Here is a 13565-nt window from a genome sequence, read left to right as displayed (position 1 = left end):
AATTAAAAAGGATTCTAGCCAGACAACATAGCGGTAGAAATGATAGCAGAACTTGAGACTCATTGAGAAATACAGTTTCGACAAAAACCGTGCAGCAGGAGCACGTTAAACTGCCAAAAAGGTTGTATCTTGGTTCGCAGAGTATCAGAATATAAACAAACATGTTCCCTGACCTGCACAATCGTCAGATTTCACCACAACTTAACGTTCATCCAATATCAAGGAAGCAAATAGAGGATACTTTGATACAAGAATTGATACGATACAATATTTAGGAGCTATTCAAAGACTACGAATATATTCGGTGAAAAGTTGCAGCTATTTTAAAAGCAAATGGTGGCACAACAATTTATTAATAATTATTATATTGTCCAACACATATGTAGTCGTTTATTTTTTACTAACAGAAGTACCCGTATAGGTATACAAAAAGGACAAACTGTAAATAATATATGATGACGGATGACTAAATTTTTCGACGTACGCATAGAATACACCTAAAAATTAATATATAAATACGCACTTAGATCAGGAGTATGTAAACTATCAGCATTTGCAGATGTTAACTGCCAACAGAAAAATATATATATATATATATATATATATATATATATATATATATATATCACAACATACACAGAAAAAAAATCAGTCGTAAAACAAGGAGTAGTCAACACTACTATATGACAACAGTATATTACGACTTCAGAAGATAGACAGACCTACGGAGACAGATGTTAAATGAATTTTCAAGGAGACATGCGGAGAGACTTCATTCTCATGTTAATATCAAAGTAATTAGAACTCTGGGATAACACCAGAACAGGACACAGACTCAAACGAATCAAACCCTTTGTTCTTGAGTAGTGTACTGTAGTGTAGTTAGGTACATTTAATGGAAAAAAGCAGTGTTAATACATAACAATTATTACACCAAAGATTAAGATATGGTCGATGGGTCCTCCTAGATGTATACCTAGATTTAAGTTACTGTAGAGATAAATTGTAGTTTAGTCGGCAACGACTAGTAACAACGAAATAAATAAATTAAAACAACCGTTAATAAACAGTATTTCAAACTGAGAAATCCACTTAAAAACTAAACCAACAACTCGGAGTATTCATTAAAACGATCGCTGATGCCCGTCCGTTTTTGCCGTTTCACTTACGACGCTCTCGTATCATAAGTGTGTATGTAATATGTGCTATCGATTCACACCCCGGGGCGTTTGTGTCGTAATTTGGCAAAAGGTCAAAATATCACGCTTTATTGCTGGACAACGAAGTTCGTATCGCTTATATTTTGATGTCCGGCGATCTAATAATCCGGGATTATTACATTTTTTAACGGTTCGCTGCCGGCCGAGCTGTTAACATTTAAAAAGCCGATAAGGGATGATTTTAGAAAAGTTGTAATAGAATGCAATACATACGGTTAGGGAAAATACTATTTTAGGTTTTCCTAATAGACATCGACATTCTTATAGCATATATTTATTAATATTATTTAATTAAATCACATTTCATACCTTTGCACCTTTAAGGCTGTGAGAATACATTCAAAAACAGCGTTAAAAAAAAGAAACCCAAAATGAAATTGAAATGAAAAAAAATTAAATTATGGGAATGAAACGAATCATTGGTTAACATGAAAATGGAAGGAATGGAATGAATACATGAGGGGGAGACGATTGAAATGACGATGATGACAAAAGCGAAGATATGGTGAATAAAGGAGATAGGACACAAGAAAAAGATTAGATATTATTGAATTGATTGATATTGGTGGTTAGAGTCTCCCCAACGCTTCAGCATTTTTTAGACACTATCAAGACAGACCAAATATTATTAACGACAACCGAGGTTAAATATCGTCCAACAGTTACATCCTCCCAATAAGCCAATTTTACAAACAAAAAATTACGACTTGGAATTAAAAAAAAACGATTAAATAGACCAAAAACCAAACCTACCCAAGAAACATCGATACGAAAGAAATAACTGAACAAACAAATAAATAATAACATTTTCTGTAGATAAAAATCATCCCAAATGAAATAAAGCTACGTACAGGTTAAAATTCGACTTTAAAATACAGACCGATTTCTTTGAGTAAATCAAACAACTTGGGAAGATTTTCGGGTAAGAACACATCCTTCAATAAATCAGGTAAGTCATGAATTCTTCTAACAGTCAATATATTTCTGCATTTCACCAAAATATGGGAGAGTGATATTGATTCCTCACAATTAGGACACAGAGGTGTATCTGTTCAATTCATTAGGAATGAATGGGTGAATTGGCAGTAAATAATCAGTAACCAGTTTAATTTTACTAGCAAATCTTGATTCCTTAAAGAGGTAGCAGGGGAAAAAGTAATCCTTTTCAATGGGCCAAAGCTTCTTTTCCTCTTCTAGTAGGTACCACTCAAGTTGCAATAGGAACTATACCCTACCATTTATAATTGGGTAAAGATCCTTGTAAAATAAAATATTTACATTTTGTTGACCACTTCCTATAGCATCTTTGGCAAGTAGAGTTGGGCTTTGGATTCCCTGGTATGGCTTTGTGGCTAGAGGTCCACACGAATATGATGTTACTTCGTCGAGATATAAACTCACCGTATAATTCAAGGATCTCCACCAGTAGGTAGGTAGGTGGGATGTTCGAAAACCACATTTAGCATTGCTACAAAGTGATAATATGAGGCTTAAGGGCTTCCTTTATTGCGACGTAGAGATTTCCTCTATAGAGAAGGTAGATTATAGAGTTTATTTTGAGACCTATGATGTATTACAGCGCCTACTCCCATAGATGATTTAGAACCATATGTATAAACATTCACAGAACTAAGGTACTTTGACAAGATTTGAAGAAAGAATCTCTGAAACACTAACGAATTCAAATTCTCCTTATTGTAAGCCGGTAATGTCGAATCTATTTTGATTATGAGTATAGTCAACGGACGTTCAGACGTGAAACATACTGGCTCCAGTATAATGGGACAAGATTAAGGCAATAAAAATAAGTCTAATAGGGTGAAGAGAACAAATAAGAACAACACAAACCGTCAAAAATTATAAAAATTGGAAAAATAAACCTGGAATATATTGGATTTGTACAGAATGTGCTTTGATTATATATTCATATAAATAATACTTCTCTCCATGTTTATGTAACATAATTGAACTTCTAAATGGTGCCAGTTTTGATAACTTTTTTTCTGTGTATTTAGGTGAATTCGAGAATGATTAAGACAACCGGACCCGTTAGATAGAGTTCCATCTTTTATATTTTAAAATTTTTCAATTATAAGAACATTCCAAACAAACTGATGTGAGTATATAGCATCTAGGAAAGACAACCGTCCTTTACGCCATTTACTTAATAAGCCAAAAAATATTTTCTTCTGAAAAACCAAACATTCCGCTTTCACTTTTGTTAAATGGGTTATATTTTGTTACTTTACTACCGAATAGAAAAAAAAACTCATGCTTATAACTACTATAGTCTATTCAAAGTTATTTTGTACATACGCCATCTAAACTTGTGACGTCAAAACGTCGCAATGTTGCCGCATCAACTCCGAGTTTTAGTTCAGTTTGGCTTGACATAAAACAAAATTCGAATCTAAATAAAATAATTGAACAAAAATGTTATCAATCATATTTAGTCTATTTTAACATTATAGTACATCTAAAAAATACAGCCAAAATAGTTTATAGGTTATAGAGTTATAACCTGTTATCACTGTTGCTAAATAGGAAAATATTGTCTGTTTCTGAAACGAATTTAAAACTTACGACAGGCAATGCATTAAACATCTTGATGACGTATGTAGAAAAAAACTTTGGATAGACTATACATATAAATATTAAATATAGTGAGCGCTAGTGTAAGAACTGAGTTGCTCGATTCGTTATCGGAACCTTGATTTTAAAGGCGAACCACACTCCGGTCGATCAATCGATCAAAACTCGATATATGAATGCATTGACGTAACATATTTTTAACGCATTTACATACGACTGGGTGATAAAGTGAGAAAGTGATAGCGATAAAAGGTCGGAGAAGCTTCACAATCAACTGCAAACCCGAACTGACACCAAGGATAATGCTAAGCTTATGGATGTACTTACTGGTAACAAATTACTGATCATAAAGTGCTCACACCGCGTCAAAATGTGGTAAATGGTCATCGATGAAACCGACACATATAACATTAACAAGTGTTTTAAATTTATATGGATAAATTCGCTTTCAGAAACACGAACTATATACACAATGGATGTAAATCAGTACAAATTAACTAAATAAAACGTAGGCCTTACTTTCTTATGTTGTATTACGTGGCGGGCAGGATCAGGCGACCTTATAAGTGAAAAACTTTGTCCTAAACTCGCGTCAAATACATTGCATGCATGCTTTCCTAAAATCATAATTAAAAAGAAAATAAACCCAGAGAACACACCTGAAACAAGAAAGAAAGACTTTAGTAACTTTATCGGATATAAAAATGAATTAATTCAGTGTAAACGCAACAGATAGATAGTAGAAACATAGAACAAATCTCAATTTAAGCTAGAATAGGTAAGAAAATGGAAGATGGGCAACGAAACACAGCTTTGGCTCCAGTACATTAGATGAAAATTTCACAGCCACTTAGATTCAATAGTACTGGAGAAAACAGAAAGTGTAGCCTTTATAATTGAATACATTATAGAATAATTAAAAAAAAATACTATACACATCACAAAAAAAAACCTGAAACGTAGCTTGAACTACGGTATACAGTAGCTAATAGAAAGAAAGAAACAGCAATTGAATGAGACTAGAGAGTGGAACAAAAGACTACAAAACATAGTATCCCACGATATATTTTAAGTGATAATTCCATAGACAAGACTATTGAATATGGCTGTTGAAAACTCTAATATTAAGAAAACGTATATAAGACAAATCGTAAGTAAAGCAAAATAGAACAGGGGCTCCAGAATAGTCACACAAGCGATCAAAACAAATTAACAGGTCACTTAAAAAGTCCCTGGCTTGACATATAGATGGCGCTACTAGAATTAAATCCATATGTTTTTTAGTTAGCCCTAACCCTCAAAAGATGCGCGTATAAATTTGACAGCTGTCGAATCATTGTTTTGTGAATTACAGCATTTTGAGTGAATGCAACTTTTGTTAATTGTTAATTTCGCCTGTTGGTAAAATATTGCTTTTTGAAGGGAGAAATACAGTTGAAGCAAAAACTTGGATTGATGCCGAGCAATGTTTGAAAATGTTCAAGCGTAATAAAACCGAGTTTTGGATGAAACATGGCTCCATCATTTCAGACCGAGTTCCAATCGATAGTCATCCGAGTGGACTGCACAAGATAAACTCGCGAGCTCCAAAGCGTGGGAAAACACAACAGTCGGGTGGGTAAGGTTATGGCGTCTGTATTTTGGGATGCGCGTGGAATAATTTTCATTGACTACCTTGAAAAAGGAAAGGTTTTCAACAGCGACTATTATGTAGCGTTATTGGGCCGTTTGAAGGACGAAATCGCAGAAAAAGGGCCGCATTTGAAGAAAGAGAAAGTGTTGCTTCTTCGCCAAGACAATGCACCCTGTCACAAGTCAGTGAAAACGAAGGTAAAAATCCATGAATTTGGTTTCGCATTGCTTCCTCAACCATCGTATTCTCCCGATCTGCCCCCCAGCGACTATTTCCTGTTCTCAGATCTCAAAAGAATGCTCGCTAGGAAGAACTTTTCGTGGGATGAAGAGGGTGATCGCCGAAACTGAGGCCTATTTTGAAGCAAAGGACAAATCGTACTATAAAAATGGTATCGATAAATTGGAGGGTCGCTGTAATCTGTATATCACCCTTGCAAGGAATTAAATTGAATAAAAAAAAACTAATGTTAACCAAAACCAAAAAAAAAGTGTTTTAATATGGTAGGCCGGGGACTTTTCAATTCACCTGTTAAAAATAGAGCCCTGGGATCGTCATAGACGTAAATATATGTAATCTTCTGGAAGAGAGGAATATCACTATCGAAACTAATATTAACGATAGAAAGAAAGCTGTACTAAAAAACAAGACGTAAAATTAAATGGTCTATGTGTTTAATTATTAGAATACATATATATGAAATCGAAGTTACAGTTAGGAGTCGAAAAAAAGTAATTAAAAACAGAGGCTTCTATGGAAACAAAAAAATAAACACATCCCAGAGAGACTAACTGAGGAAATTCAATTACGATTAATATTATTACTATTGGGAGCCCACAAAACAAAATATATTTATTTAATACTCACCCAAGGTATTGTTGTTAAATGAATTAATAAATGAATCATCTATAATTTATGTATTCCAGGTACGGTTCTAAATTTAATTTGCCTCTAACTTCCTTCGGCGACTAAAAACAAAGAAAACTTAGTAATCTGTCCTGTACTGCCTCAATATACAAATATATTTGATTTAGTTACGTGATGCGAAAACAGCATTTTCTTCAGCACCTAAAGCACGACGTATCGGCCTCAAGGACGAACGTTAGTCGTCTCTGATGGCTAAGGCCTCAGGTGCACTTTCTTCAACATCCCAAGCCTGAAAAATCGGCCTCAAGAGCGGACGTTAGCCGCCCCTGATGGCAAAGGCCTGGGGTGCGCTTGCATCAGCAGTCAAAGCACGACGAATCTGTGTCAAGGGTAGACGTTAGTCACCCCTGATAGTATGGCCTCGAGTGGGTTTGCTTCAGCACCAAAAGCAAGATGAATCGGCCTCAAGAGCGGACGTTAGCCGCTCCTGATGGCAAAGGCCTTTGGTGCACTTTCCTCGCCACTCAAAGCATGACGAGTCTGTGCCAAGGGTGGACGTTAGCCACCCCTGATTATCCCTCGATGATCTTCGTACCTACCTAGAAGAGAAAACAAATCACCATAAATATTATCAATATAAAACCTCTTAGATATTTTAAATCATACCTTATCTCAAATTCAATGAAGCTGTTCTTCTCGTATGCTCCAATCACTTATTTTACACCAATTCCATCATTCTAAAATGAATAAACGATGCGTAAATATCGTTTATACAACTTAAAGCTAATTAATAATACATAATGATATAAAATGATACTCACCACTCACTATATTCGAATCACTCAAATCATTTGGAAAGTTGATACCCTTGAATCAAAATAAATAACATCCCTTAAAATATCTTGATATATTCTTGGTAAAATTAACTTACCACACGAAAGTAGCTTAACTGTAAAGGCACTACAACAGTTCACTAATTGTTCATATCACTCGCGTATCCCGAACCGCGAACTAACGAGAACTATTCCACTTGTAAATAAACCGAATCACTACGATTATAGCAAATCTATTCGAAATGAACGGACTGCACCTCCACAAGAAGTGAACTCCAGGTGGTTATGCAGCTCAGGCCTTACTTTCCTATGTTATAGTGAAGAAAACCGAAATTTGCAACCCTATAACTGAAAAACCTTGTCCTAAATCCGTCTCGAATAGATCGCATTCATCACTCCCGAAAAAGGTTTCTAACACAATGATAACGACAACGGAAAAACGAGTTCACGTACCTGAAACAGAAAAGACGACTTCAGTATACACACTACGACACTTACTGCAAAAGAAATGTAAAAAAAAGATATAACAGAAAACTAAAACATTCTTGAAAGTTAAAATAGATTTTTCTACTCGTACAATCTCTCTAATTTGAATTATTTCTACGACAAAATATATTCATTATACATTATATAACAATTAGAACGTATGTTATTGAATTATGTTATTGAAAATTATATCTACATAATATCAAATTAATTTCAACTCATCAGGCCTATGTTTTCATAATTTTCTACTATTTAAATTATATACGTTGCAAAACTTACCTTTACATTGCGTTTGGCGAACTTTACTTGATTGAATATTATTCTGAAACAGTAAATGGCTAAATAATTTAAAAGTTAAAGTTGAGAATGGTGAATGAAGATTAAACTATACTTTATTAAATACTTGCTCTACAATGTGTTCAGTATAGCTTTATTTTTTCTTGGCTCCTTCGAAATTATATATTTAGTATCTGAATATGAGAAGCTACAAAAGATATTGAATTATAACATTTTAATTAATATTTCTTAAAATATATTAAAACTACTATTCAAAGGATACATCCTGTATATCACTGGGCTGATACTTAGTAACCGAAAAATTATATTAATATGATTTTCTGCTTTATAGCTGTCAGATGGTATAGAAACAAAGACTGGATTTTAATTTCTTCCTACAAATGAAATAATAACAATTAATAACTGACTTTGATACTTACATGATATAAATATATTTGGATTAGTTACTTGATAATACGAAGGTATATTCTTCAGCACCCAAAGCACGACGAATCGGCCTCAAGGGCGAACATTAATCGCCCCTGATGGCTAAGGCCTCAGGTGCACTTTCTTCAACAACCCAGGACGAATCTGTGTCAAGGGTGGACATTAGCCACCCCTGATATGTAAGGCCTCGAGCGCATTTGCTTCAGCACCCGAAGAGTGAAGAATCGGCCTCAAGAGCGGACGTTAGCAGCCCCTGATGGTAAGGGCCTCGGATGCATTTTCTTCAGCACTCAAGACACGACGAATCTGTGTCAAGGGTGGACATTAGCCACCCCTGATAGAATGGCCTCGAGTGGGTTTGCTTCAGCACCAAAAGCATGAAGTATCGGCCCCAAGAACGGACGGTAGCCCGTCCTGATGGCAAAGGCCCCTGGTGCATTTTCTTCGCCACTCAAAGCAGGACGAGTCTGTGCCAAGGGTGGACGTTAGCCACCCCTGATTATCCCTCGATGATCTTCGTACCTACCTAGAAGAGAAAACAAATCATCATAAATATTATCAATATAAAACCTCTTAGATATTTTAAATCATACCTTATCTCAAATTCAACGAAGCTGTTCTTCTCGTATGCTCCAATCACTTATTTTACACCAAGTCCATCATTCTAAAATCAATATATGAACCGTAAATATCGTTTATACAACTTAAAGCCAACTAATAATACATAATGATATATAATGATACTCACCACTCACTATATTCGGATCACTCAAATCATGTGGAAAGTTGATACCCCTGAATCAAAATAAATAACACCCCTTAAAATATCTTGACATATTCTTGGTAAAATTAACTTACCACACGAAAGTAGCTTAACTGTAAAGGTACTACAACAGTTCACTAATTGTTCATATCACTCGCGTATCCCGAACCGCGAACTAACGAGAACTATTTCACTTGTAAATAAACCGAATCACTACGATTATAGCAAATCTATTCGAAATGAACGGACTGCACCTCCACAAGAAGTGAACTCCAGGTGGTTATGCAGCTCAGGCCTTACTTTCCTATGTTATAGTGAAGAAAACCGAAATTTGTAACCCTATAACTGAAAAACCTTGTCCTAAATCCGTCTCGAATAGATCGCATTCATCACTCCCGAAAAAGGTTTTCAACACAGTGATAACGACAACGGAAAAACGAGTGCACATACCTGAAACAGAAAAGGCGACTTCAGTATACACAATACACGACACTTACTACAAAATAAATGCAAAAAAAGATATTATAGAAAACTAAAACATTCCTGAATGTTAAAATAGATTTTTCTGCTCCTACAATCTCTCTTTAATTTGAATTATTTCTATGTCAAAATATACACATTATACATTATATAACAATTAGAACGTATGTTATTGAAATAGAATAATAACTACATAATATCAAATCAATTTCAACTCATCAGGCCTATGTTTTCATAATTTTCTACTATTTAAATTATATACGTTGCAAAACTTACCTTTACATTGCGTTTGGCGAACTTTACTTGATTGAATATTATTCTGAAACAGTAAATGGCTAAATAATCTAAAAGTTAAAGTTGAGAATGGTGAATGAAGATTAAACTATACTTTATTAAATACTTGCTCTACAATGTGTTCAGTATAGCTTTATTTTTTATTGGCTCCTTCGAAATTATATATTTAGTATCTGAATATGAGAAGCTACAAAAGATATTGAATTATAACATTTTAATTAATATTTCTTAAAATATATTAAAACTACTATTCAAAGGATACATCCTGTATATCAATGGGCTGATTCTTAGTAACCGAAAAATTATATTAATATGATTTTCTGCTTTATAGTTGTCAGATGGTATAGAAACAAAGACTGGATTTTAATTTCTTCCTACAAATGAAATAATAACAATTAATAACTGACTTTGATACTTACATGATATAAATATATTTGGATTAGTTACTTGATAATACGAAGGTATATTCTTCAGCACCCAAAGCACGACGAATCGGCCTCAAGGGCGAACATTAATCGCCCCTGATGGCTAAGGCCTCAGGTGCACTTTCTTCAACAATCCAGGACGAATTTGTGTCAAGGGTGGACGTTAGCCACCCCTGATATGTAAGGCCTCGAGCGTATTTGCTTCAGCACCCGAAGCGTGAAGAATCGGCCTCAAGAGCGGACGTTAGCCGCCCCTGATGGTAAGGGCCTCGGGTGCATTTTCTTCAGCACTCAAGACACGACGAATCTGTGTCAAGGGTGGACATTAGCCACCCCTGATAGAATGGCCTCGAGTGGGTTTGCTTCAGCACCAAAAGCATGAAGAATCGGCCCCAAGAATGGACGTTAGCCGCTCCTGATGGCAAAGGCCCCTGGTGCATTTCCTCGCCACTCAAAGCATGACGAGTCTGTGCCAAGGGTGGACGTTAGCCACCCCTGATTATCCCTCGATGATCTTCGTACCTACCTAGAAGAGAAAACAAATCATCATAAATATTATCAATATAAAACCTCTTAGATATTTTAAATCATACCTTATCTCAAATTCAATGAAGCTGTTCTCGTATGCTCCAATCACTTATTCTACACCAAGTCCATCATTCTAAAATCAATATATGAACCGTAAATATCGTGTATACCACTTAAAGCCAACTAATAATACATAATGATATATAATGATACTCACCACTCACTATATTCGAATCACTCAAATCATGTGGAAAGTTGATACCCTTGAATCAAAATAAATAACACCCCTTAAAATATCTTGATATATTCTTGGTAAAATTAACTTACCACACGAAAGTAGCTTAACTGTAAAGGTACTACAACAGTTCACTAATTGTTCATATCACTCGCGTACCCCGAACCGCGAACTAATGAGAACTATTTCACTTGTAAATAATCCGAATCACTACGATTATAGCAAATCTATTCGAAATGAACGGACTGCACATCCACAAGAAGTGAACTCCAGGTGGTTATGTAGCTCAGGCCTTACTTTCCTATGTTATAGTAAAGAAAACCGAAATTTTCAACCCTATAACTGAAAAACCTTGTCCTAAATCCGTCTCGAATAGATCGCATTCATCACTCCCGAAAAAGGTTTTCAACGCAGTGATAACGACAACGGAAAAACGAGTGCACATACCTGAAACAGAAAAGGCGACTTCAGTATACATAATACACGACACTTACTACAAAATAAATGCAAAAAAGGATATTATAGAAAACTAAAACATTCCTGAATGTTAAAATAGATTTTTCTGCTCCTACAATCTCTCTTTAATTTGAATTATTTCTATGTCAAAATATACACATTATACATTATATAACAATTAGAACGTATGTTATTGAAATGGAATAATAACTACATAATATCAAATCAATTTCAACTCATCAGGCCTATGTTTTCATCATTTTCTGCTATTTAAATTATATACGTTGCAAAACTTACCTTTACATTGCGTTTGGCGAACTTTACTTGATTGAATATTATTCTGAAACAATAAATGGCTAAATAATTTAAAAGTTAACGTTAAGAATTTTATTATATTCTTGCTCTACAATATGTTCAGTATATATTTATTTTTTCTTGGCTCCTTCGATATTATATCTTTAGTATCTGAATATGACAAGCTACAAAAGATATTGAATTATAACATTTTAATTAATATTTCTTAAAATATATTAAAACTATTATTCAAAGGATACATCCTGTATATCCCTGGGCTGATTCTTAGTAACCTAAAAATTATATCAATATGATCTTCTGCCTTATAATTGTCAGATTCTATTGAAACAAAGACTGGATTTTAATTTCTTCCTACAAATGAAATAATAACAATTAATAACTGACTTTGATGCTTATATGATTTATAAATATATTTGGATTAGTTACTTGATAATACGAAGGTATATTCTTCAGTACCCAAAGCACGACGAATCGGCCTCAAGGGCAACATTAATCGCCCCTGATGGCTAAGGCCTCAGGTGCACTTTCTTCAACAACCAAGGAAGAATCTGTGTCAAGGGTGGACGTTAGCCACCCCTGATATATAAGGCCTCGAGCGCATTTGCTTCAGCACCCAAAACGTGAAGAATCGGCCTCAAGAGCGGACGTTAGCCGCTCCTGATGGTAAGGGCCTCGGGTGCATTTTCTTCAGCACTCAAGACTCGACGAATCTGTGTCAAGGGTGGACGTTAGCCACCCCTGATATTATGGCTTCGAGTGGGTTTGCTTCAGCACCAAAAGCATGAAGAATCGGCCTCAAGAGCGGACGTTGGCCGCTCCTGATGGCAAAGGCCTCTGGTGCACTTTCTTCGCCACTCAAAGCAAGACGAGTCTGTGCCAAGGGTGGACGTTAGCCACCCCTGATAATCCCTCGATGATCTTCGTACCTACCTGAAATAAATAACAAAAATACAATAAATAACGAAACATTAATTATAATTATAATTATTAGAATATAAATTAAAACAATTTATTCTTTCAATGTATAAAGAAACATTCAGTGTGACTCTTGACCTTACCTTGTATAATTTTCAATGAAGCATTTCCTCTGATGAATCTTTGGCGAACACTTATCTGACTAACACCAACACACTGAAAATAAAAATAGAACCAAACTATAAAAGAACGTAGTACGAACCAAATAAGAAATAATGTAACTAATCTTATTAAAATATGACAAACTTAAATAATTGCTCTTAAAAAAAATACCACTCACCACAAATTACTATTAATCATTGACAGGAACGTGGAACACTTGAAGTCTTTATTGAAGATTATTGATCAAAATGTATTCGTTATGGCAACACTAGGGAATTCCGCGAATCATCACTACGCGAACAAACGAAAATATGGAAATGAAACCACCTGACGCGGTAGTCGTAATCGCGAATCTATCCAAGACAAACGGACCACAACTTCACAAGGTCAAAAGTCCAGGTGATTGTGCGGCTCAGGCCTTACTTTCCTATGTTATAGTGAAGCAAGCGGAGACTTGCGACTCCATAACTGAAAAACCTTGTCCTACGTCCGCCTCGGATAGACCGCATCACTCCCGAGTAATAATTATTAACGGTAATTTATGATTTTAAAGTTAATTCATACTATTAAGACACTAGTATCGAAAACGAAACGAAAGAAGACAAATCTGAAACAATAAGTAACATCAATGAAAAATT

General features: G+C 35.0%; 1 protein-coding gene and 3 long non-coding RNA genes across 5 annotated transcripts in view; 1 reads left to right on the top strand and 3 right to left on the bottom strand.

The window, feature by feature from the left end:
* The window catches only part of LOC143204096 (glutamate receptor 1), a 102036-nt gene that overhangs the window by 73895 nt on the left and 14576 nt on the right, over nt 1-13565 (top strand). The gene's annotated exons all lie outside the window — the stretch shown is intronic.
* Nucleotides 10434-11522, bottom strand: LOC143203854 (uncharacterized). Its single transcript, XR_013007454.1, has 4 exons — nt 11172-11522; nt 11062-11107; nt 10910-10977; nt 10434-10842 (listed from the first exon to the last, which is right to left on the bottom strand). It is a non-coding gene; the product is annotated as an uncharacterized LOC143203854 (long non-coding RNA).
* On the bottom strand, nt 12653-13221 carry LOC143204130 (uncharacterized). Its single transcript, XR_013007525.1, has 3 exons — nt 13106-13221; nt 12909-12981; nt 12653-12780 (listed from the first exon to the last, which is right to left on the bottom strand). It is a non-coding gene; the product is annotated as an uncharacterized LOC143204130 (long non-coding RNA).
* LOC143204132 (uncharacterized) overlaps nt 13415-13565 on the bottom strand; it is a 60361-nt gene continuing 60210 nt past the window's right edge. The window contains exon 3 of the long non-coding RNA XR_013007527.1: nt 13415-13534. This is a non-coding gene — a long non-coding RNA (uncharacterized LOC143204132). The remainder of the gene's footprint in view (nt 13535-13565) is intronic.

This window comes from Rhynchophorus ferrugineus, unplaced genomic scaffold (assembly GCF_030347505.1).
Source record: "Rhynchophorus ferrugineus isolate W39M unplaced genomic scaffold, kcgeb_rfMv2 rfM10, whole genome shotgun sequence".
Classification (NCBI taxonomy): Eukaryota; Metazoa; Arthropoda; class Insecta; order Coleoptera; family Curculionidae; genus Rhynchophorus; species Rhynchophorus ferrugineus.
Note: the sequence above shows the minus strand (reverse complement) of the source record. Positions and strands in the feature narration are given on the sequence as shown.